This window comes from Canis lupus, chromosome 25 (assembly GCF_003254725.2).
Source record: "Canis lupus dingo isolate Sandy chromosome 25, ASM325472v2, whole genome shotgun sequence".
NCBI classification, from domain to species: domain Eukaryota; kingdom Metazoa; phylum Chordata; class Mammalia; order Carnivora; family Canidae; genus Canis; species Canis lupus.
Window position 1 is genome coordinate 38,731,330 of NC_064267.1, and position 25,791 is coordinate 38,757,120.

The 25,791-nt window shown below is 38.4% G+C and overlaps 1 protein-coding gene across 4 annotated transcripts in view; it reads left to right on the top strand.

The window, feature by feature from the left end:
* The window catches only part of NYAP2 (neuronal tyrosine-phosphorylated phosphoinositide-3-kinase adaptor 2), a 260,678-nt gene that overhangs the window by 122,327 nt on the left and 112,560 nt on the right, over nucleotides 1-25,791 (top strand). The gene's annotated exons all lie outside the window — the stretch shown is intronic.

Genomic DNA, 25,791 nt, shown 5'->3' on the forward strand with positions numbered 1-25,791 from the left:
AGACCCCCCCCCCCCCCACACACACACCCTAGAACAGGTGGTCTGGTTTCCTTACATCTCAGCATTTTTGGGATTTCTGTGAGCCTGATCCCCTAGCTCCCTAGCTCCCCCTACCTAGCCTCACCTGTCCCTTACTCATAAAGACTTAATAACTATAACAGGATTAGAGTAATAGGAGGTCAACTAGTAAGAAGTAGAACAGGTGGCAGAGAATATAGGAATAGTACAGGTGAAAAACAGCCCCTATGTCTAGGGCTGAGATAGTGCTCTCCAGCCAGAGCTGACTTCCAGGCATTGTTGGGTGGCACAGTTATGGATTATTGGATGGTGGAAACATTCCTATGGGGGTACCTAGGTGGCTCAGTCAGTGAAGCATCTGGCTTTGGCTCAGGTTATGATAGCAAGGCTCTGGGATAGAGTCCCACATCAGGCTCCTTGCTCAGTGGGGAGCCTGCTTCCCCCTCTGCCTCTGCCTGCTACTCCCCCTGCTTGAGCTCTCTCTCTGCCAAATGAATAAATAATAAAATAAAAATAAAAAAATAATAATGAAAGAAAATTAAACCACTTATTTAAAAAAGAGAAGAAGAAACATTCCTTTGGAATTGTGCTCTTGCTGGAAATCTACCTCCTGGAACTTATCGGAGAACCTCCCTCTGATGTGGTGGGGAGGAAACTATTCATAGGGGTTTCTTATTAGAGTTATTCCACCACAAGAGCACTCAGGGTTGAGGAGACTGATGTAGGTAGCTGTTGGCTTTTGGAGTTCAGGCTAGAGAAGCTGCATGCTCTGCAGGAGCTGGACATGGAGAAGCCACTTGCATGACAAGAGTTTGGCTAGTGAGCTGCTGGAACCAGGAAGCAGAATCCTTTTTTTGCTGCAATGTTTTTCCAGCATCTTCTACTGACAAAGCTTAACATTGTGCCAGCTGGCCCAGGAGAGGATATTTAAAGAGCCTAGATCTCTTGTCAGAAGCAGGAAAAGAGGATGCATTTAAAAGTGAGAGACAATCAATTGATAACTTGCACAGACAGTAAGGAAGTGGGGATGTGTCTTATGTTGATATCTGAAGGGAGAATGTTCCAAGTAGAGATCACAGATGCTACAAAGACCCAAAGGCAGGAAGTCCATAGGTAGAAGGTCAGTGTGGGGGAACATTGTGGATGAAAAAGACAAAATCAAGGGGTGCCTGCGTGGCTCAGTCAGTAGAGCATGCAACTCTTGATCTCAGGGTCATGAGTTCAAGTCCCATGTTGGACCTAAAGCTTAAAAAACGAAACAAAACAAAAAACCCAAGAAAGAGATGAGAGAGAAAAAGAAGGTGAGACCCTAGAGGACCTTCCTTCTAGGCCATTATAGGGCTTTGCATCCAAGGCACCCATTCAGAGGGTGGAGCAGAAGAGTTGCATTAAGTTTGAAAAGAATCATTTTAGTGACTATAGTGAGTATAGAGTCATGGGCTTGGATATAGAATTGGAGAGACCTGTCAGGAGACAATTGCAGTAATCCAGATGAAAGATGATGGGGGCAGTGGAAGTAAAGAGAAATAGTCAGAAAAATGTTACCTTTTCTTTGTTTTTTTTGTATATTTTTTGTTGGAGTTCGATTTGCCAACATATAGCATAACACCCAACGCTCATCCCGTCAAGTGCCCCCCTCAGTGCCCGTCACCCAGTCACCGCATCCCCCCCGCCCACCTCCTTTTCCACCGCCCCTTGTTCGTTTCCCAGGGTTAGGAGTCTGTCCTGTTCTGTCACCCTCACTGATGTTTCCCACTCATTTTCTCTCCTTTCCCCTTTATTACCTTTCACTATTTTTTATATTCCCCAGATGAATGAGACCATATGTTTGTCCTTCTCTGATTGACTTACTTCACTCAGCATAATACCCTCCAGTTCTATCCACGTTGACCTTTCTATAGGAGCTATTGCTCATAATCCCTTCTCTCTTCCTTCCTTACAGGGGAGATAGCTATTGCTATAGGCATAGGTGCAGGTATAGGATAGGTATAGGTATTGCTATTGGTATAGGTATAGATATGCAGATGTAGATATATAGATATTTTTAGGATATACAGGTCCTATATGTGAAAACTTTTCTGGGAGACAAGGATCCGAGCGCTCTATATAGATTAAAACTCATTAAATGCATGCTGTTGATTACATTTACATTTTTTTCTTGCAATCTGGAAGGTTGTGAGCCAAAAATGAGTTTCCGTAAAAGATCTATAGGTGTTTAAATTGCAAACATAGCAGACACAGCTATTTTATCATTAAATAAATGCAAAAGGTTGTATTTAACTTTCATGTTTCCAAAACACAAATCTAGTTTAGAATGTTAACTGAGATCAAGGCCACATTCTATGCAGACCCCAGTTGCTCTCCAGCTGGCCCTGTCAACCTGCTCAGCCTTGCTTCTCCTGCTCATTCCAGGTTCTGCCTACAGCCTGGAGCTCAGGGTTCCTTCCCACCCTCCAAGTGCACCCCAGTCTGCCCCTTGCCATTCTCATACCTTTACTAGTGTTGAAATACTGGCCTACTTTCCCCTGGCCCTAAGAAAATTTATCATTTTCTTCACATTTCCTTTTTTAAATTTTTATTTTAATTCCAGTTAATTAACATACAGTGTTATGTTAATTTCAGGTATACAATATAGTAATTCAACACATTCATACTTCTTCACATTCTTGCCCAAATCTTGAGGGAAGACATACCCAGCTCCTCCCAAGGCTGTATTTTCCCAGAACAAAGTACTCTTTTCTCTGTGCTCCCTTCCATACTGTGTTGCCATGCTTGGCATTACTGGTTTTTTTCTCTAAGACTATCTTCTCCTTTAAGCTGTTAAATCTTGAAGGTCTTACTCCTTTTCATATTCCTATTAAATTTCCTGAAACATGTCCTTTATTTCTTAAAGTTGACCTTTATTTATTTGAAAATAAAGTCGCAGAGATTGATATTATATCTAATTAAAAATACATTATCTTATAATAGTTGAAATAATTCTTGCAAATTATTTTTCTCCAGTATATACACCAATTTATGTCTGTTACCCTGAATTTCTTACTTCCTGAAGTATTTATTGAATTGGGGAGAAATTCTTTGCAATATTCAGTATTAGCCCATCCATAGAGGTACAATAAAATCCACATCTTATTAATACTTTTTAATTTTTTTAATATGAAGCACAATTGTTTTCTTTTAACCCTTGCACTTCCAGAGACTATCATACTAAACAGATGAAACTGCTCATGATTCTTAATCTTCTAGCACTTCCTGAGTGAAATATAATATACAAAATATGCACATACTTTTATTAATATTCAAGTTGTTGCCAAATGTAAGTGCTTAAAATAAAAATGTCTGTGTCTTAAGCAATGTACCTCACTGTTCAATTACATAATGCTCATGTGTCTCTGAGAGTAGGAGGTTTACTGGGGATGTCAAGTTTCCTGCAACTCTAAAATTATGCTGGATCAGAGCAAAACAAGAATGCAGACAGAAAGAAATGAAGTGGGATTTATAGCCATATTCTGTTGAAACACTGAAGAGAGAATAACTTGAATATATTTGATGAGGAAGGGACTAATCCAAATCCAAACCAACAGTGAGAATCCACAGCTTGGCAGAAGTTCCCCATTAGGAAAACATTTATTTCAAACCCGAGAACTCTTTATCCGAAGGGATACATAACTTGGGATCTAAGCTGTATGGCTACCTTCAAGTAATAATAAGCCAAACAAGAAACTGAAAAGTCCATGTAATGGGAGCAAAAGTTCTCAGAACTTGGTTATTTGAAATGTTTTTCTCCATTTCCCAGAATGGTACTTGAATCCTATCTCTGCTTATAGAGATATTTTATCTATTCTCCATTGTTGATTTTTTTTCAGTTGTATTGTAATTATCCATTCACATCTGTTGTCAACTCTAAGTGGTGAACATCCTGTAGGACGAGAATCATATTAATCTAGTGTATGTTTGGTACTAGAAAGGGTTCAATGAAATGTTTGTTGAAAGAATAAGTGGTAGAATTAAGTGTTACTCCTATGATTCTAATGGATCAAGTGAATTTATGATGGAGTCATCGCTGAGATAGGGAAGATTAGGGAAGAACTGAAATTCAGATGAATATGCTTGCCAGATATTTAAGTATAGGTAAACAGAGGTAAACAGCAAACAGTTGGATATAGTTCTCTGGAGAATTGGAGTGGAGATGTAGATTTAATTGTCATTAGAATAGATATTGCTTAGCCACTGGATTGGAAGGAATCACGTTGCTAGAGGGAGCAGAAGAAAATCAGAAGGTCTAGAAGCAACCCACGTGCAGTAAGTCAGATTAGTCAGGTGGGAAAGGAAGAGCTAGGAAACCAGTCAATGTAGTCAGCAAGCTAGAAGGAAGACAAGAGCCAAGGGAAAAGAAAGTATAATGATACAGTGATAAATGGTGACAAGTCTTCGAGAGCTTACATAGGTAGTGGGCAGATGTGAGTCTGTTAGATCTGGCAATCTAGAGGCGATTGGTGATCAGGACAAAAAAAAATAGTGTAATGATGGAAGGAGAAGCCAAATTTGAGGAGGATTAAAGAGGAAATGGACGATGAGGAATTAAAGGGAGGACAGATGTAATTTTTGAAAGGTTGGCTATGAAAAGAAGCAGAGAAATGGTGCGGTAGCTGGAAGAAGATGAGAGAGCAGTGGGAAATATGTACATACAGACTTGTGTAAACTGTGGGAGAAACAAAGAACAACTTAGGATGGTGATGAAAAGGATTCAGAAGAGAGAGAGAAGAGATGATCAATGGAGAAAAGTCCCCATCCAATGACAAAGACCCTTGATGGGACAAAGGTTCTTCCTCTGTCCTCAGAGAAAAGCAAGTAAAGAAATGGGTAGGAATTCTGGTTTGTGGTTTGACTTGGTCATGAAAATAAAAGAAAAAATTCTCTCCAATGATACTCCAATTATCTATGGCTATTCAACAAAAGATTCATTACTTTGTGGATTAACAATGATTTATTATTTCTCATTATTCTGGGCTTTGACTGAATGCAGTGGGTAGCTCTGCTCCCTAAGTGTGGCTGAGGTCATTAAAACTACTGTTTTCAGCTGGAGGCCTCACTGGAAAGTGGTTTTTCAACCTCCAGGGTCTTTGTTCATATGAGTTCTCACAATTCGGTAGTCTCTATTTACAGTGTGGCAGCTGACTTCCAAGAGCAAGCATTTCCAAGAGAACACACCTGATATTCAAGTATTTATCAAGCATTTGCTTGCATCACACTTGCGAATATCCTTGTTGGCTAAGCAAGTCACATGGTCAAAGCCAGAGTTGATGTGGGAGAGGCTATTCAAGGTCATACATGCCAGGAGTTAAAGTTCATTGGGGGCCACTTAAGGTAACTATCACAAGTAGCTTCTGTTTTCTTTTCTTTTTTTTTTTAATTTTTATTTATTTATGATAGTCACAGAGAGAGAGAGAGAGAGAGAGGCAGAGGCAGAGGGAGAAGCAGGCTCCATGCACCGGGAGCCCGATGTGGGACTCGATCCCAGGTCTCCAGGATCACGCCCTGGGCCAAAGGCAGGCGCTAAACCGCTGCGCCACCCAGGGATCCCCTTTTTTTTTAATTTTTATTTATTTATGTTTTCTTAAACAACACAGTGTTATGTCTTAAATGTTGGTTGGGAAAGATATACAAAAAGTAAGACTATCATTATGAGAATTGGCATACATAATAATATTTTGGGTTGTGCTGAGTGGATTTATGAGTTGTATTTATGAAAATAATAGAAAATAACATCAATCTTCTATTAGTGTGGTTTTGTGTGATATTCTTCAGCAGCTCTCCAGTGTGCAAAGGAAGCAGACTGGCAAGATCGTTTATAAATGTTTGACTCTCAGAGAAAGTATGTGGACAGCAGAAGAGTGTCAATGTATGTAATACCCTTCCTTTTATCTTTTATAGGCTTTCTTATTATTTTCCTTTAAAATTCTTGATCCATCACAATCAATTTAGATATTTACTACATTCAAGTCAAAATGTTCAGCCTTCAGAAGTTCCAAAAGAAAGCTATCAATGTTATCCTTGGCATCAACAGGTTTTAGTGGTCGAAAAATTTATAAAATAGTTGAAACCCTTATTTCTATTATTAGGTATTTCTTCCTTCTCTACTTTTCATTCATTACCCACACAATTTTGCTCCATTTACCCTTTTTAATAAAAGATAGATTGTCCAAAACTCCCTCACATATTTAAGCTTTTTTACTTGGCCTTTATATCAATGTCCATTCACAACTATAGAAATTCTACTTGCCATTTAAATACAGAATATTTCATGTAAGGACCTGATTCAACAGATATGCAAACACTGAAAAAAAGAGGATACAGATATAACCCAGGAGTAGAAATTGCAGGAAGCAGCTACTCTCTTTGGAGCTAAGGGAAGAGATTTTTTAAACCCTTGAAAGCTAGAGGAAGGGTCCTAATGACCAGTCATCTAAAGGTCTTAGGAAAAGGAGCTGCCTTGATGAAGTTAGTTCTAGAACTGCTGGGCAAATCTGGAAACTAGAACCAAATGCCACCCCAATAGTGAAAAACAAGATGCAAAAACAGGAAGAAACCAGTCCTTTCTCCTTTCAATTGTTCAGCCTTTCTGTAGTGCCTCCTTTTTTTTTTTTTTTTGGATCTGACTTTATTTTTTTTAATAATAAATTTATTTTTTATTGGTGTTCAATTTGCCAACATACAGAATAACACCCAGTGCTCATCCCGTCAAGTGCCCACCTCAGTGCCCGCCACCTAGTCACCCCTACCCCCTTTTGGAAGAAGAGGGAGCACTTCGTAAAGCATAAACAAGGTTTACAGAGATTCAACCCCAGCGTCACAGAGCTGACCAGAGAAGGGTGAGATTGGAGCCAAATGATGATATCTTAATGACTAGCACAGTTCCTTACCACCATCTTTGCCATTATCTCTTCAGTAGTATGATTGGGAGGGAAAAAGATAAACATCCCAGTGTGGGATGGTAACTTTTTATGTCTTGATCCTTTGCCTTGGAAATACTTTATTACACTGTCTTCAAAGAATACTTGGACAAAGGCTCGTTAGTCTTCATTTTCATGAACATGACCCTTATTTTAAAGGTTCTAATATCAAAAGTGTGTATATGCTTTCCATTTTTGGCTTAATAATGAAGTGAAAAATTGATCAAATTTTTATCAAGGATTAAAAAAGAAAAAGAAAATATCTCCTAAAAATGAAAAAGAACAAAATTTAGGCATTAATGACCCTGTAACAATCTGGCCCCTTAGTTCTCTGTTGGTAACCCTTTGCTGTACCAGAATTTTCATTTTTCAGTGGCAATCAAAAGAATGAGCTAAACAATACATATTCTAAAGTAGTACAAGTTTTTCTTTATTGTGTCCTCTTCTGGCCTTCTATAAACTATTTGTATTATAGAAAAATTCCCAATCCAAAAACATCTATAAAACTGTCATTCAGAAAACATTCATCTTGATAACTGCTAATACACAGATCATGGGAATTTTGAGCAGCATTTGTGAAATAATCACAGCTTTCTCAATACAGTATTATAGCAGCTTACAGAAACTGCGAGTATGTTCCAGTTTTCCTTCACAATTTTTTATCTTTATTTATTTTCTATACAAAATATGTTAATGCTTTTGGAATGGTTTTTAGAGGATAATTTGTAGCCTGAAATAAGCATGTTCAAGCTTCATTCCAGAAGGATTTATGTTTTGACCAGCCATTTGGAAGGAGGTGGGAACAGGCAAAATAAATATAGGATAGGTGGGAGGGGAAAAACAAGCATTTTGTTTCTTATGTTCTAAAAATACATTTCCTGCACCTGAGTTGGGTTTTTATTTTATTTTCTCTTTCTTCTCTTTTCCAAATTATATATAGGGCATACACTTTATTCCCTTTTTTCTTCCTTTATCCAAATGATGTTGGGTCAGATATGAACTATTCTCTTCCCTTTCCCGGGCCAGGTATTTTTAGTGTTGCCATCACAACCAAAGATTCCATGTTGTTAAAATCTTTTATTTTTTTATTATTTTTTAAAGATTTTATTTATTTATTCATGACAGACACAGAGAGAGAGAGAGAGGCAGAGACACAGGCAGAGGGAGAAGCAGGCTCCATGCAGGGAGCCTGATGTGGGACTGGATCCCGGGTCTTCAGGATCATATCCCGGGCTGAAGGTGGTGCCAAACCACTGAACCATCGGGGCTGCCCTGTTAAAATCTTTTAAGCACAGTCTTAAGTTAATAACATCTTTGATCTTTAGGGATTGTTAGAACCTCCAGATTTAAGGTCTATCCATCTGGTTATCGATAGTAAATAGTGTAACCAGCAGGTCTGGTGCACGTGCCAGTGGATGCCACCATAGGCTTCCACAGTATGGAAGTATGTCTAATCCCAACCACAGAGGACCATTGCCATACAAACCAGTCCAAGCCTGAGTAGTCCCCTCCTCTTCCTCTGCCCAGTAATAACATCAGTCAAAAATCATGTAGTGCTGATATGAGGATAATGGGAACTCCAGAATTTCTAAAATCACTTGGGAGTTGGTGAGGAATACAGATGGAAGAGATGGGCTGAGGATGTTCCTTCCTCCCTCCATCTCCACTCTTCCTAGGCAAGAATCAGCTAAATATAGTTAATGTGTGCCTTCTCATCCCCCCAAATCCTGGTAATCCTTACCCTGCTCTTTGTTTCTATGCAGTTATTACCTTCCAATATATTATATAACTTATTTATTATGATTTTAGTATACAAACTACCTGAGAGCAGGGGATCTTTTCATTGATCCCTTCTTCATCAGCTAGAACACTTGAAGATTTGTCAAATTTATTCATAGAAATAAAAAAAATGTTACCACATTGGAAAGCTAGCTTTATTAAAAAGTGAACATTCTTTTTTTGAGGAACATTCTCCTAAGCAAACATAAACCTTTTTTTGATCCTGAAATAATCCTGTGTATATAATTTAATAATTTTGTAATACATACAATTTTGTTACATGTCTAATTTATTAAATAGGCTAATGTGAGCAGCTTCAAACTAAACTTTAGTACTTAAGAAAATAGAAATTTAGTTCTTGCTCATCTAACAGTCCAAGTGTGGATGTTTATGATCCGGAGTGGCCTACCCTTATGTGATTTATCAGGTACCCAGGTACTTCTTCAGTGTTATGACTTTGTGGGTCTCCTCAGTCATCAACCTCCAGGTGACTGAAGGAGAAAGAGATGGCTTCTTAATCAGCTTGTCCTTGAAGAGACACTAATCACTTCTATCGATTTCATTCCATTGATCAGACCTGTCACATGGCTTTGCCATGTGTTATGTGGTCTTTAGTTGGACAGCTACTTTCTAGGGACAGTTCTATTCTATACTAGGGGAAAGATAAATGTTGATGAATTGTTAACTGTCTTTGCTACATTTCATGACCAAGCTCTCTTGTAGCACGCACTCTCATTGACAAACTGTATGAATGAGGTTTTACTGTCATAATAATGCAAAATAACTAGAATATGATGGTTGACCATTATTAGTGGAAGTGTTCAGCTGTAGACTATAAATGACATTTAGATCTCTTCCAAATGTTTCTCATGCTGGGACCTATGATAAGCAGCATCAACAGAACTTGGAACATGCTTTACTCATAAGTGTCATTGGAAAGAGGTCAAGTGAAACCACATGTGTCTAAATCTTCTTCTCGGACATAGAATACATAAGCTCTGCACTAGTTTTATTGGCCAATGCAATTTACATGGTCAAACTCAATAAAATGAGGAAGAATATGCCTCCTGTGGCATGTATGGGGTGGTGGAGAGTGAATATCTGAGGACAAATAAATTCTGCACAGACTTATGTTGAATAGATTCAGACATAGAACTGAAATTTAATATGATATCTCAAATTATTTCACCTGAGAATAGGGGAGACACTGAAATGAGAGATCCTCTGTATTGAGAGGTCACTATTAAAGAGATCCTATATAGAAATGCTAGAGTCAACTTCTTATTTCCCTCTCTTTATCTTATCCCCACTTCCTAGGCGAAACTGTTTGATTGCTAACTTGCAACAATCCCAACCTCTGTCAAACTCTGCCTTTGTGCTCCAATCTTTTCAGACTAGTTCCTGTTCTCTTCAAACGCCAAAGTTATGCTCCTCTCTGGGTGTGTTTTAGTATTATTATCTGCATGGAGTATGTCATGTGTAATCCTTGCTTCTCTCCACCTCTCTAATTAATAATGACCCACTGAAGATTTATGAAATATCACTGCTTTCTTGAATATTTTTTTTATCTTCTAGGCATTGACTATCTTTCTTCCCTCATCCATCCACCCATCCATCTATCCATCCATTCATTCATCTAGCCACCCATCATTTCAACAATTAGTTAATAGTTGTCTAGTAAGTATCAAGCATTCTTTTACAAAATGGATATATAGCATAAATAAGATAGACAAAATCTCCAGTTTCACAGGGCTTTTAATTTTAGTGGAGAACATAGATACATGAACCAAAACATAATTATGACTGCAGATATTGTGAATAAGTGGAAATAGGGAAATTAGACTGTGAGGCAGAGGTTGATGATCAGTGTTAAGTCGGTAGTCAAGGACAATCTTTGAGTTGAGAATAAAATGATAAAAATAAAACAGCCCATGAAACTTTAGTCAAATATATAATTAAAATTAGAGTCACTGTACCAAAAGTACCTGTAAAGCTTACTCTTTTTTCCTCCCTCTGTCATTCATTTATCATAATTATGTTTTGTGGTGAATATAAAAAAAAAGACCAAATAGAACAGGCTAGGCTGATTGCCAGTATCCATAATTTGCTCAGTTATTTTAAAATGAAGTGGAATTATATTATTTTAAGGGCCTTTATTTTTCTAACAAAGCAACAATTGAGCAAATATGGTGGAATAATGTTGCTTAATGCATTATAGTACTAATTTTAAAAGTTCAGGGAAAAATGAATAAGGGTCCTTGAAAATGTTACTTCCTTTCTCAGGTTTTCCTGTCCTGCCTATACTACTTTGGGTACTGACTTGGTTTGATCTCATGGTGGTGTGACACTCCAAATGGGTGTGTGGTCTGATTGTGGAGGAAGGGCTGACTTTGTCACACCAACACTCAAGGTATTTTGAATTATGATTAAGAGCTAGCACTGGAGGTGAAAAAGTGAGAATTGAAATTTCCACCCTTAGCTTGATACTCTTTTCCTATTGCTGATATAACAAAGTGCCATAGATAATGTGGTTAAAACACAACTTTACTATCTGATACTTCTGCTGATAAGTCTCATTGGTCTAAAATCAGCACATCAGGGAGACTGGGTGGTTCAGCATCTGCTTTTGGCCCAGGTCATGATGCCGGAGTCCTGGGATCGAGTCCCACATCGGGCTCCCTGCATTGAGCCTGCTTCCCCCTCTGCCTATGTCTCTGCCTCTCTCTCCCTCTGTATCTATCATGGATAAATAAATAAAATCTTAAAAAAAAATAAGATAAAATAAAATACAATCAACATGTCGGTAGGGCTGATTTTCTGCTGCTCATTCCTTTCTGGAGTTTGTAAGGGAAACTCCCTTTCCTTGACTTTTCCAGCTCCTGTAGGCCACACACACACCTCTCAGTTTATGACCTTCTTTCTCCATCTCTGGTGCCAGCTATAGCTGGTCAGGCCCTCATGCCACATCTCTTTAACCTTGCATCTATCATCACACCTTTTCCTCTGACCACAGCCTGGAGACAAAGATTCATGAGATTGGATTAGATTCATCTGGATAATTCAGGCTAATCTCATCTTGAAGTTCTTAACCTTAATCACATCTGCAATTTCCCCTTTGTCATGTAAGATCATGTATTCATACGTTCCAGGTTTTAGGAGATGGACATCTTTGGGTCTGCCATGATTCTGCCTACCATACTTCCTCTTTAAATTTATGACTGTGACTTCCTTAAATATGAGAAGCCTTACCAGACAGAGCCATTCCTTAATGAGAATCCTCTGATTCCTAGGAAGGGATAAGGAAAACAAAAGTGTTATCTCAGTGCTGTAACACCACCAGCTTCTGGCCAAGAATTCAGTACATCTGGGAGATAAGTACCCTTTGTAACATGTCTTGTTACATGGAAAACCCCAGCTTGTCTTGTTTTGCAACTGGAATTTGAGTCATTTCTTAAGGATGCCTTATGACACCCTGGAGAAGTTGTTTTTATTATATTGGGAGGTGAAGGCTGGTTTTTATCCCCCCTCATTGTTTATGTTTTAGCATCATTCCCTTCTGTCCTTTTGATGGATTCCAAATTGTTCCTGGGAGGAAACTGTGGTGATAATTCTAATTTCAGCTGCTCTTGCTCTGGGGACTGATTTGGGCCTTGTCTTTGATATTGTGCTTCTCTAATCATAATCCTGACTTTCTGAAATATGAGTGTCAGTAGAGAAAAGGCTTGCCAACTCTGTCGTTCATATATCACTGAGAGGATGCTTTTAAGGAAGGCCTTAAATGAAGGCATTGTACAAATGCCAAAGGAGAAGAAAAGAAAAGAAAAAAATGCTATGTCTATGGATTAGTGAAAGCTTCCCGTTGTCTGACCTCAATTAGAAAAAGCAGAAATATTTCTAAGGATTGCTTTCGAGATGCCTAAAGAGTCTTACTGGATATTGGAGTTAACGCTCTCCTATGCTGCAGCTCTTTGCCATTAGTGATCTAGTACCTTTATCCTTTTACTTCTTTTCAGAGACTCCTCATGGATTTATGGAGGGCAGTCTCCTCAGTGCCAATGGCTGGATTTAAGCCTACATTTCCTGGAAGTTAGGAGTCATGTGGGCAAAGTTAATGGAAGGAACTTAAAAATACATAAGATACATAAGCCTAAGATTAAAATGTTTGGATTGGAATGAAGTGGGGTTTCTCAACCAATTTTTCATTATTACACTTATAAGGAATCTCTTAAGATATATTTTTTCCTAATCACCCTCCTATGGAACTTAATACTGCTGAAATACTGTAGCTCTGTTGATGTGCTAGATGTATAATTTTCATTTAAAAGAGGATGGTATTTTGCCCCTGACCCAAGAATCAATTTCCACCCTGTTGTGAAAGGTATCACCCCATTGTGAATGTATGATCTAAACTGAAGAGGCATGCTTTACTTTTCTCCAACTTTATAATATTAAAATTACTTATTTTAAAAGTGAAACTGGATGATGACATGAAAATCACAAAATATACATACACACAAAAATGATCAAGAACAGCTATTCTTTTGCATGTCATAGATATACATAAATATACAACACACAAAAATTTAATTTTGTAATCCTAAGCATCTTTCTATGTTCCTAGGTATATTATCACAACATTGCTTTTATATCTACAGAGTACTTTATCATGTAGTTATAGTGTCTCATAATTCAGGTCACAACACTTGTTTCAGATATTTATGTTGTTTTGAACTCATTTTGAGAGAAGCAACGCTGTGATTACAGAGTCTTGTACACACCTTTTCATACATGACTGAATATTTCCTTGGGATCCATGCCTACAAGTGCAATCTTCCAGAAGGGATGTATTATCAAGGTTCTCGATACATGATGCTAAACTGTTCACCAAAACAGCATGATTCCTTTCAAAGAGCCATAATCATAGCAAAATTTGGGCAGGATCTGGGTAATTGAGTGATTTCTTTCCTACCAATAAAATATTGCATTTGCATCCAGATGATTGGGCATATTTTTAGAGGCTGTAATTGTTCAATTGGAACAGAAACTTGGGAGCAAGCAGGAACCGGGAGATTTGTGATGTGTTCAGAATTTTACATGTGTCACTTGGCTCAGCAAAACGCTAAGGGTTTCTGTGGACAAAGGGGCAGGAAAAATGGTTACCAGCCAAGTGGTTCTTGGCTTGACTCATTCTAGCTTCCTTTCTTATTTTTTTATTATTTTAAAGCTGTCCACACATTCCATTCCAGCTTCTGTGACTGGATTTGCTGTAGAGGTCTGAGACGGCAGAGACACAGACAACAAAGCAAACACCTCCCAAATGCTGTTTCTTGTGGCTTCTTGTGAAGTTCACAAGTCAGCAAATATTTATTAAGCAACTACTACGACGGGCGCTGCTGCTGGCCCCAGGGCATATATCAGTGCCTGGAAACAAGTCCCTGCCATTATGGAGTGAAGGTTCCAGTGTAGGGAGGCAGACAACAAGTAAGCAGACATAAATATGCAATATTATGGCAGTTGGTGTTGGATGCTATGAAGGTGAAGGAGAGAATGAGTGGTAGGAAGAGAGGCAGAGAAATTACTATTTTATGTATGTACGTATGTATTTTAAATATTTTATTTTATTTTATTTTTTTCAGAGAGAGAGTGCAGACATGAGCAGGGGGAGAGACAAGGGGGGGAAGCAGACTCCTTGCAAAGCAGGGAGCCCAATGTGGGGCTCAATTCCAGGACCCTGAGACCATGACTTGAACCAAAGGCAGGTGCCCCAAGGGAAGGTCTATTCTAGATAAGGTGGTCAGAGAAAACCCTTGGAGCAGAATTGAAATGAAGTGATGGAATAACCCATGCAGATCCTGAGGGGGCAGAACATTGCAGACAGAGGGACGAGCAAGTACTCAGGCCCTGACCACTTGGAATATGCTCGGTGATTAGGGGATGAGAAGGAGGCCAGTGTTGCTGGAGCAGACTCAATGAGGAGAAGAATAGGAAAAGAAGTTAGAAAGACAGATAGTTACTGCAGGGCATTACAAGGCACAGTAAGGACTCTGCAACATCTCCAGCCTTGAATCATTGTGATCGGCCATTCAGCATATGTATTTTAAAGCTCCTGCTATGTCCTGGAGCCCTGCCTGGACACTTGAGTCCGCAAGGAGGTGAAGGCAGGCAAGGCTGTCATGGAGCCAGCACTTTGGTGAGGACACAGGCAAGCACCGAGGCCATCATGGTTGATCTGTGGTTGCACTATCGTGGCTGAAGTAGAGGCCATTAGCTGGAACACGGCAACAATTCATCTGGCTAGCTGCAATATAAAAATCACTTTATATTTAATAAAATGATATTTTCCTTTTAGTAGCTTGCATATATCATTCCATCGTTGTGTGGATCAGGTTATTTTGATATTAAATATTAAATTATCTGCTCACCGTCATGCATTGGGCCCCAGAATTAGGAGGCCACATCTTTCCCCCCTGTTTCCTTCAATTTAGCTCTGTGTCTGGAGCCGGCTTTCAGAAAATTCATGGCAGTGAACATATGATGTAAAGAAAATAATTTAGTGAAGGTCTGGCTTTCTGTGTTTTGAAAAGTTTTGGATCCAACTGGACTTTAGGTAAAAGATAAGAATGTTATAAGAAGCTTACTAGAAATCTGGGAGACAGGGTAGGGCAGGAAGGAGTGGGAGCAGAAACTTGGATTACTGGTGCTTTTCCTACATATTTTGTCAGTTGTGGGTCTCACTTGCCGGTAAATTGTTCAAAATTATATGTGTTTTGTTTACCCTGAAACAGTAAATGCACTGGGGAAAAGAACAGTTCCTGCTATTGCTTTGTGTGGGTGTATGACCAATGAGACATAGGCGACACAATTCCTCTCATTGGGATCTGTACCCAGAAATATATAGGCAAATTCCAGAAACACGGCTTCCTGATCATTCTAAGGGCATTTACCCCGTGTCCAATGTCTCCATTACCTCCGTGACTCAGAAATTTCTGTTATTGTTTCAAGCAGCTTGCCAGTATAGCCTGTTGGAAACCTCTTAGTCTCTGGTCTAAGTGCTGTGTTCTGGAGGGTGATTGTCAGAGGTTTTTAGGACATGGGTTTGATGGCAAGGGATCCTTATCTCCAAGGTAACACTGACATTCCTATTGGCTGAGAACAGTTTGTCTCCCTTGTTTGGGTCTTTGTGCTACTTGAAAAGCACTGTAGGGGAAAATTTGCTTGAGAATGTTCAGAGTCTAAGAAATAAAAGAAGCAGCACTGCTCTCAGTTACCTTGTGTGCTTGTCCTGTATATTTTGTTCTTGCTGGGCACCCCAGACCTTGTTCCTGTTAAGATTAACTTTCTCCTCTTGTACTCTCCCTAATTGAACATTCTCAGCACCACACTCTTGTAGTTGTCTTGTCTCTACCCAAACTACCGGCTTGACTTGGGTAAACTTTGGCTGTTGCATCTTTTCTCCTATTTTAATTGTGATGAGCTTTGGCTGCTTCTCATAGCACAATCAATTATTTGTACATGGATCACAGATAAAATGTCTAATGTGGAGACAAGGTCTACCATCTTCTTTGCTTCATTGTAAAATATTTCTGGTAAAATTAGTAAAGGCTGTTTGGAATGAATGAGCACTATGAAAGCTTGCATATATTTATTGTAACTTTGAAAAATTCCAATTTTACTCTAAAACAGGTACTGGTCTAGGAGCTGAGGCTTCAGACGTGAGGAAGACAAACGCAATTTCCTATCTAGGGAGGGAGAAGGATATTAAACAGTCAGTAAACAAATAAACATTCACCGAGAAAAAAATGAGAGCACAAAAAAGAAGAGCTTTCCAGGAGAGATTGTTTGTAGATTGAATTTTTGAAGAAGAGATTCCTGAGTGAAAATTAAAACAAGGTCTAAAGCTAAGTAAAGGGGACATAGGGAATGAAGAATTCTAAGAAGGACATTCTGGGTGAAGGGAGCACATGGCAGGAGAACCATTAGTAGCAGAATTACTTTTTTGGTTGCATCGCTGGAAGAGGAGCCTCTAGCTACTGGGAGTTATCACAAGGATGAGCACTGTAAGATGAGGTGGAGTAAGAGATGGAAGCCATGCTACAGAAGGCCTTATTTGTCCTAATAATAATGACGAGGCATTGTCAAGTTTTGAGTAGGGGTGGAGAAGTGCATTCGTGACATGGTCAGGGCTAATTGATTATAATAATTACAACTGTATTTATAAAGGATCTGATTAAGCATGCTAACTTGGTAGATAAACAAGTGAATATATACATAAACACGTTATACATACATGCATGTATATATATATATATACACATACACATACATAAGTGTATATATACACATAAATTCCAATTTGAGTTTGAAAATATGCTTTGATACTATATGTTGGCCAATTGAATTTAAATAAAATATATATATAAAAGAAAATATGCTTTGAGATTAGGTTTAGAGTCTTTTCCTAAATTCCCATTATTACTAATCAAAACATCTATGAGTTGAAATTTACCTTTTAGATTAAGAGTCCAAGCTGATGTTGTTAGATGTTTAAGGTATGGCTTAGACGTGGAGAAAGAATCACACGGAATAATCTGGGAATAATACAGATTGGGTAAAGTATAATGTCCCTGTCTTTCCCTACATTTTAGGTTCAGAATTCATGTTATCCTGGTGACTTTTATTATGAATGAATGAAAGCTAATCTAAATCCCAAAGTGAAACCAAAGAATAACCTCTGCAATTGCTAAAGCTATTTGAATAATGGAAGGCTAAATTCATAAATAGCCCCATGATTTCCTCCAAGGTAAAGAAAGTTGCTGTCTCCTCCAGGATGTTGCTTTGTGTGGCCCACCATTGGCACCTACTGTTGGCTTGCCTATTCCTAGCCCCATCTCTGAAATTTCTGTGAATTGAACAGAATTTCCATAAATTATGAGAAAGAAAAAAAAGCAAAGCTGATCTGGGTTCCAGGGTTCCAAAATGAAGGCTTCTGTTCTCCCATTGTGTAGCACTGCTGCAAGTTGAAATGTTTCAGCAGTCTCTAAGAACTCAGGACTAGAAAAGACTAGTGTCTGCTTCTTGTGATCAGTGAAGTTCTGGCTTGAGTCAAACCACCCTGGGCTGGAGGGGACCATTTTCTTCATCTACATTTAGAGAAAGTAAATGGAAACATGCACATAAATCCCAGTAAAGAAGACTTATAAGGTCATAGGGCTAAATAAAAATTGTGCACACACATGAAAGGAAATCCTTTCTCTTTCTAACCTTTTCTGTAAGAGTGAAGGGTAAACTACATAGGGATAATGGGAATCTATAATATCCAAAATTGAATTACATAAATATAACAAATTCTACATCTTTACTACATGCATTTGGCATTAAACTTTAGGATGTCCTTGAGGTGAGCCATTTCCAATTTTGGAAATATTCTCTCTCTCTCTCTCTCTTTTTTAGAATCTAGTCACATTTTTCCTAAATTGAAGTTTGGAGAACATCCCCCACCCAAATGTCATTTTTCAAAACCTAAGTGTTCTATCCATGGTTAAGAAAAAAAGAGTATTTCAATAAGAGGTGTTAATCTGTTGAATTTTCTGCATTGCCATATATATATATATATATATATATATATATATATATGCTGTGATTTACATCCTTCATTTTCCCTTTTGTTTTGATTTTAATTGCATTATTAAATTAAAACTTACTCAAGGAAAATTAACTTTTTTTTTCAGCTTAGGCTGAGGAGCAACTAAGAATGCCAACACTGAAACGGTAATTGTCCAAAAAATTCCAATGCCCACATAATTTTAAAGGAAAAATTACATCTTTCAAAGTAAATTCACTCCTATTATATGAATATACATAGGATATAAACCTAATATAGAAGGAAACTGAAATATTGATCTATACATCAGTGAACATAAAATCTATATTTATTTAGGCAATCATTCATTTTACAATTTCCCAGAACTGGCTGGCTCTCTGGCATTGGCACCATTAATTTTTATAGCTCAGTGCTAAATAAGTGTGAAGTATGTGTGAAAGCATATGCTATCATTACATATCTTCCAATGTAGAGAGAGATTTTTCTAATGAACACAGATAATAATTGATAGTAATATTGCTTATACTTTTTAAACCCTTCATTTGGCAGTCTGCTAATGACTTCTGATATAGTATCTTTTTAAACCCTCACAACATCCTGTAAATAAGCATTATTATATCCATTTAAGAGTTAAGCTCAATGAGGCTTAAAGAGATTACAGTTAACTTGCCCAAGGTTACACAATGACTAAATTGGAATTAGAATTCAGACTCATGGATGAGTATTGGTAATTTTTTTTTTTTTTAAGGTTAAAACACACTTACCTATGTATTTGTAAAACAAATATGCACCATCATCTCTAAAGGCAAATTATTCCGACAGTAGGCAACTAGAGTCAGATCACCTGTGTTTAAAGTCAATTTCTTTCACTTGGGCAAGTAATTCAATTTCTCTATAACTAAGTTTCAATGTCTGTAAAATGGGATTTATAATAGTATTACCTTGTAGGGATGTCCTGGGGATTAAATAAAGTAATCTTTCAAAAGATACAAATAATGCATTTGCTACATAGTGGCTATTATTATTACATTTATTATTATTATTATTATTATTATTATTACTACTACTACTACCACTATTTTCATTAGAGGTATTAGCACACATCAACACAACTTCTGTGAAGTTGAATGAAATGTTTTATGGCTCTGTGATTCCATGTTGCTTCCTTTGTGATCTCAAAGATCACAAACATTTCTATCTTTATATCTCAGCCAGGACAGATTTACAAAGGATAATCCCCAGTAGACTGTATCTATGGAACTGCAGGGATTCAGCCACTGTAGAGTTGACTTGCCGGAGGGACAGGGGAAATGTTCCAATCGTTAATCAGATTTTTCTCCCAACTTACTTTCCCTGAACATAATATCCTCCTGGGTTGAATCCAAATTAATTGAGCCTCTATTGGGTGCTCAGCACTCTGCGTTTTCCATGGCTACTTTTTTTGTTGTCACATTTTTTCCCCCTCAAGACTCAGGAAATTAACTTATTTGGTAACTTCCTTTCTCTGCAGGTAGAGATGCTGTAAGAGATAGCTGAGAGCCAGGAACTTGTTCAGCTGATGGCTTCAAAATATTTAGGCAAACAAATAAAAACAAACAAACAAAACACACACAAAAACACCCACTATTAAACCTATGGTTTAATAACACAGCTATCTCTAAATTTTAAAATATGTGTTGTTTTCCCAGATCTGCTAAGAATTATTTGATCGACTACTGAGTGGAGAAGATTGGTACACATAGATAAAACCATCCAGAGAGTCCTTGTTTGGGGGAACCTGTGGTGATGTAGACATATAGCTTTAATTCGTTAGGTTCTTTTCCTAAAGAAAACTAGTCTTTAAGGTGAAGTACCTCTAAAAACTCTAAGGACCTCAATTTTCATGAAAAATCTTGAGAATGGAGGGAACAAGGAAGAAAATCTGAAGGAAAGCATGAGAAAGAATTGAGAGTTTTCAATCATCATGCATTGGTAGTTTATTATTTAGTGTACAATTATTTATAGTAATTATTGATCAAATGCCTATTGGGAGTATGTCCTTCTATTAAGTCCATTGGGGTTTTAAAAAGATGAGCTGCTTCTGCCTTTGGAAAGCTTGTAATCTTTAGGAGAGAAAAGCTGATAACCAGGTATGAGGTAGGAAATGAAGAAGATAACAAGGAAGAAATAGAGAGGCACAAGAGAAAAAAAAATCAAAAACAAGAGGAAAAAGAAAGTAGTGATGCTTGAATTAGAGCTTAAAGGTTAGGAAGGTTCGTGTTTAGATTAAGACAGTGGAAGAGCAGAGGACAATGTCAGAGCAACTCCTGAACATATACACATCTGAGACCTGTGGGCAAAAGTGGAAGTTTGGGTTGACCTGAGTGAAAAGTATGTGAAAAATGCCAAAAAGAAGAAGGGGAGGAATTACAAATGTTCTTATGGGAGGTCTGGCATGCTGTCATTTAAGTGAAACCACACCTGTGGGAGTGCTTCTTTACCACCACAGAGAGATCCTAGTAAGTCCAAGAGGGATGACTTGTAATGGAGTTTTAGGGTACTTTTGTTTCCTGTTTCCCACATTTGTGACATTGTTTCAAGTGGCCTTGCCATATTAAGTTTTCTATTAACAAGAAAAGTTCTTTTTTTTTTTTTTTTCAGGAAATGATTGTTATAACCTCAATCAAAATTCATGGTCTAGGATAGTGCTTACAAAGTCATTGGACCTTATGTGTTTATTTATTTTTTTAAGACCTTATTAGAGAGAGAGGGAGAGTATGTGTGTGTGAGCAGGAGTGCAGGGGGAAGGGTAGAAACAGAATCTCAAGCAGACTCACCTCTGAGCACAAGGCCTGAAGCAGGGTTTGATCACATGACCCATGAGATCATGAGCTGAAACCAAGAGTCAGACACTTAACTGACTGAGCCATCCAGGTGCCCCACCTTGTGTGCTTTTGTATTGCAAGATCTAACTCATGAATTCTGTGTGCCCTGTGTTCTTTCATGTACCCCTCTCATCTTTCCTTAGTATAAGGCAACTGAAAAAGGACCATTTTCATCCCTCAGCTAATTTTTATGTTCTTCCTCTTTGGCAGGTGAAATATTTAACTTGCCTCAATTTCTATACATGGGTAATGCTGACTATTCCTCCTTTGAGCTTTTTCTCCTTCGCATTTTCATTTCTTTTGCCACTGTCAACTATTCTTCACATGTCTCATCCTCTTCCTCCCTCTTAAATCAAATAATACCTAAGGAAATAGCAAATCCTAGGGCTGTCCATGGCTATTTAGAGCCACTGGAGAGTACCCAAAATCCTGGATGCTGACTCTAGGAATGTTAAAGGTCTACTGTTCACTGAACAGTGAAGAGATATTTACTAAGAACATCTGATGTTCTAGTCACTTTACACAGATGATTTAGCAAAGATCAAGGCAAATGGGGAACCACTGTTCTCATGGAGATTATATGCAAGTGGGAAAGAGGAAAAAAGAAAATATATGCTCAACCACTTAGAAGCCTACCTAAGCCAATTGAGAAATAAACAAGAGAAATATTCTGTATGATGTATGCTGATTACTTGGTCATGGAAAACATCTCTGAAGAAGGCACTATATGCTGACATCTGAATGACACAAAAAAGCCACACATGTAGAGTTCAGAGATGTCAAACAAAAACCAGAGTTGAACTGTAGTTAAAGTGACAAAACCAAATTTTATTTAGGACTATTATGGTATGGGAAAAGAGAACTCAGTATAGAGGTTCACTTCCATCCAAACACACCATGGGCAAGTGGAAGTTTATAGCCAAAGAACAGGATAGAGGCTGGTGAGTGGAAAACCACAAGAGGAGACATCAGAGGTAAGGGGGTTTCTGGCTGAACTGAACTGAAAAGATTCTTGCTGAAGTTAGGCTGGGGTGCTCAGATATCACCTGGGGGATGGCGGAGGATGAAGAACCCTATCAGATCTCAAGGGTGATCAGATGGTGAGGGTGGGAGCTTGGGATTAAACTGACATTAGCAGGGTTATGTAAAATTGGATTTTACAAGGACCTGCATAGACAGGCTTAGAGAAAGGTTCAGGAACCTGACTGACTACTATTTAGTCATGCAAAGAATTTTGTCAGTTATGAAACATAATAATTTGGCATTCTGTCCAACTGGGATCATCCCTGCAGACCAGTCCCTCTCCCTGATGGATACATTGCCTCTAGTTTTTTTTTTTTTTTTTCTAGACTTGTGTTAAGTATGGAATGTCAGGTGGAATCTTAGAAGCTGAGGTAGTGCAGCCAAGGAAGTGCCCACAGCCCTGCACCATTTCTGTTCTTTACAAGTGGGCTCTGTTTAACGTGCATCCATGCCTGGAGTGGGAGAACAGTGATTGAGAAAAAAAAAAAAAAACTCTCCTGGGGATGGAAATATCAAACTAGACGGTTGGGTTGGACATTGTGAGCAGAGGGTTGTGGTTCCTTGGAAATGCAGGCTGCCTGCCTGGACTGATTCTCATGAAATAGTGTTACTGTGGTGAATTTGCCCTGGTGCAGTATTGGCCTTTAATCGATAAGCTCAGAATCTCCATCATCAGATGTCTAGAATAACTAAGGTGTCATAATAACCAAGCTCAAAGGGGATGGGTATATGTCTCAGTCTGTTTGAGCTGCTACGTACAATACCACAGATTGAGTAGCTTATAAACAATAGAAATGCATTTTTCACAGCTTTGGAGGCTGGAAGTCCAAGATCAGGGGACCAGCATGGTCATGTTCTGGTCAAGTTCTGAGTCTTCACATGGTAGAAGGACTAGGGACTTCTGATGGGTGTCATTCATTAGAAAATTAATGCCATTCACAAAGGCTCCATATCCATGAACTAATCACCTCCAAAGACCCCACCTTCTAACTCCATAACTCTGAGTGTTAAGATTCCAACACGTGAATTTGAAGGAAGTGAGGGGAGTTACAAATGTTCAGACGATAGTAGTGTATGAAACAGGAATTCCATCTTGCTTGTTTTTAATGAGAAACACAAGCATAATATTTTGTAACATAAAATTATTTAAAAGTTTCTTGAGGAACCTGATGTTAAGAAAAGGATTCATGAGAATCGTATAGAGGGGATTCAGACTCTACGAGCATGCTGGGTCTATACCCACAACAAAGATGTAATGGAGGACTGGATACTCACAGCACTGTTGTGGGGTGCCACCATGTTTTGCTCCATGATTCTCCTGGCTTTAAATTTCCTGTAGCTGGCAAGATCCCCTCTGGCTGTTCTTCTTTAATATACTAATGCCTTCACTCTGATTTCAATCTAGTCTTCTTCACCAGAAAGTGTGTAATCTCTCTAATATTGCTTCTTTGAATCATCCTGTGGTGATTTTATAGTACTCAGAATGCAATCTTCCTTAATTTTTCTATTCTGGAAAGATGCTTTCTGTTTCCTCAGGGTGCACACTGTACTCTAGTTCTATGGAAATAACAAGAGCATTTTCTATGAGACATCTACACAAACAGGAAATTAATTTTGGTATTTCTTTCAGTTCTCTATTGCTGTGCAATAAATCAACCCAAAATGCCATGGCTTAAAACAGAAACAATGTATTACTTCTTATTATTATTCTCTGAGGTGACTTGGCTTATAAGAGTGATTCTTCTACCCTATATGACATTGATTGGGGTTTCTCATTGGGCTGCATTCAGTTGCCAGTTGGGATGGGTTGGAAGGTCCATGAAAGGTTCAATCACATGTCTTGGCTTACTTCTCCTCCATGTGGCCTCTTCACACCACTAGGTTGAATTTCTTCCCAGCATGTTGGTCTAAGAATTCTTCTATGGAAATTGGCTTTTAAGATAGAGGAAGTGAAAGTTGTCAGTTCACTTAAGTTCAAGATTCAGATGATCACTTCTGCCACATTCTAAGTCAAGATAAGTCACAAAGCCAGCCCTGATTTGAGGAGAGGTAGATGGACCCTAACTGTTAATAGGTAGAAAGCACACAAGGTGGGAGGGAATTGAAGGTAGCCATCTTTTGAGACTGTCTACCACAATTTGCCTTTCAGCTACAATATTACCAGTAGGCAAATACTCTCACCCTCTTGCCCAAATGCTTTCTTGCATTACAACATCAGCTTGAAATCTCCGATTTCATCATTTAAATCATGCCCAGATTCCAGGAGTCTCTTTGAGTGCATTTCCTCATATGCAAAGGTCTTCAAGCTAAAAGTGCAATTTATCTGTGCTACAAAACCTGACATATACTGGCCACCATCTACTGGCAGAGCTCTGGATTGACCTTTGCCCTCAGGGCCATTTTTCACCTGGAAACCTTTTACTGATCAGGGAAGGATTCATGGCATGTCCTGTGTAGAACGATTTCCTTTCACTTTTGCTTAAGAATGGAACACTTCCTTCATTAATCTCTTTCTCAGGCAGCCATCTACTATACAAGGCCAAACAAGCCAGCTGACACTTCTATATCCTTCTAGAACTCTCCTTTGTCAGGTCCACAAATTTCAGTAGGTGCATTTTATGTTTTCTACGTTACCATAGGCAACAGTCTTGCCAACTTTCCACCAATCTATATAACACAGCTCTCCTTTTTGATGGCCTCCCCATAGGAATCTGCTCTCCAAATTTTCAGTCTCTCCACAGTCTCCTCACTGTCCTTCAGGCCTCTGCCACCACCCCAAGGCTGGTGCCCGAGGTTTAGATTTTTTGTTAAGGCAGGTTTAGATACTTCTGGTGCCGGTTTCAGGTGTGTATACATGCACAACAATCTATTCCCAAATCCTATTTGCTCATAATTCTGTGGATCAGGAAATCAGAAGGGTAGAGTGGAGATGACTTGTCACCGATCCACAGTGTCTACTGTCTTACCTGACATGGTTCAGATAGCTAAAAGGGTCACTGGAACACCTGGAATGAAGTCACATGGCCAGGATTTCATTCATTATTGATTGATTTTCTTGGTTCCTTTTCCCTGGGCTGGCTTGAGCTTCCTCACTGGATGGTCACCTCAGAGTAGTTAGACTTCTTTCATGGTGCCTGACTTCCTTTGGGACAAGGTAAAAGCTTCCATATTCAAGGATAGAAGTAATATACCTTCTATCCCTCCTTTTGAGGGATAGAAAAGTATGCACATACTAGAAGGGAAAGAATTGATGGAGCCCTTCCTAAAGACTATTAATTAGAGATTGTCTGCTTTAGGACTGTTCAAACATCCTTCGTCATAACCTATAGAGATATGCAAGCCTTAGGAAATACTTACAGGGAAATATTGTTCCAAGAAATAACCTCTAGTCTCATCATAGGAAATGTACTCATATTTTGTAATCTGTTTTAATCCATTTCTTTCAAAATATTGCTTACAAATTCCAACTTTATTTTATAATGAATGATTGAGATGAGTAACAAAAAAGCAGGGGTTCTGATCAAAGTCCTTCATTATCTTTGACAAAAGTGAG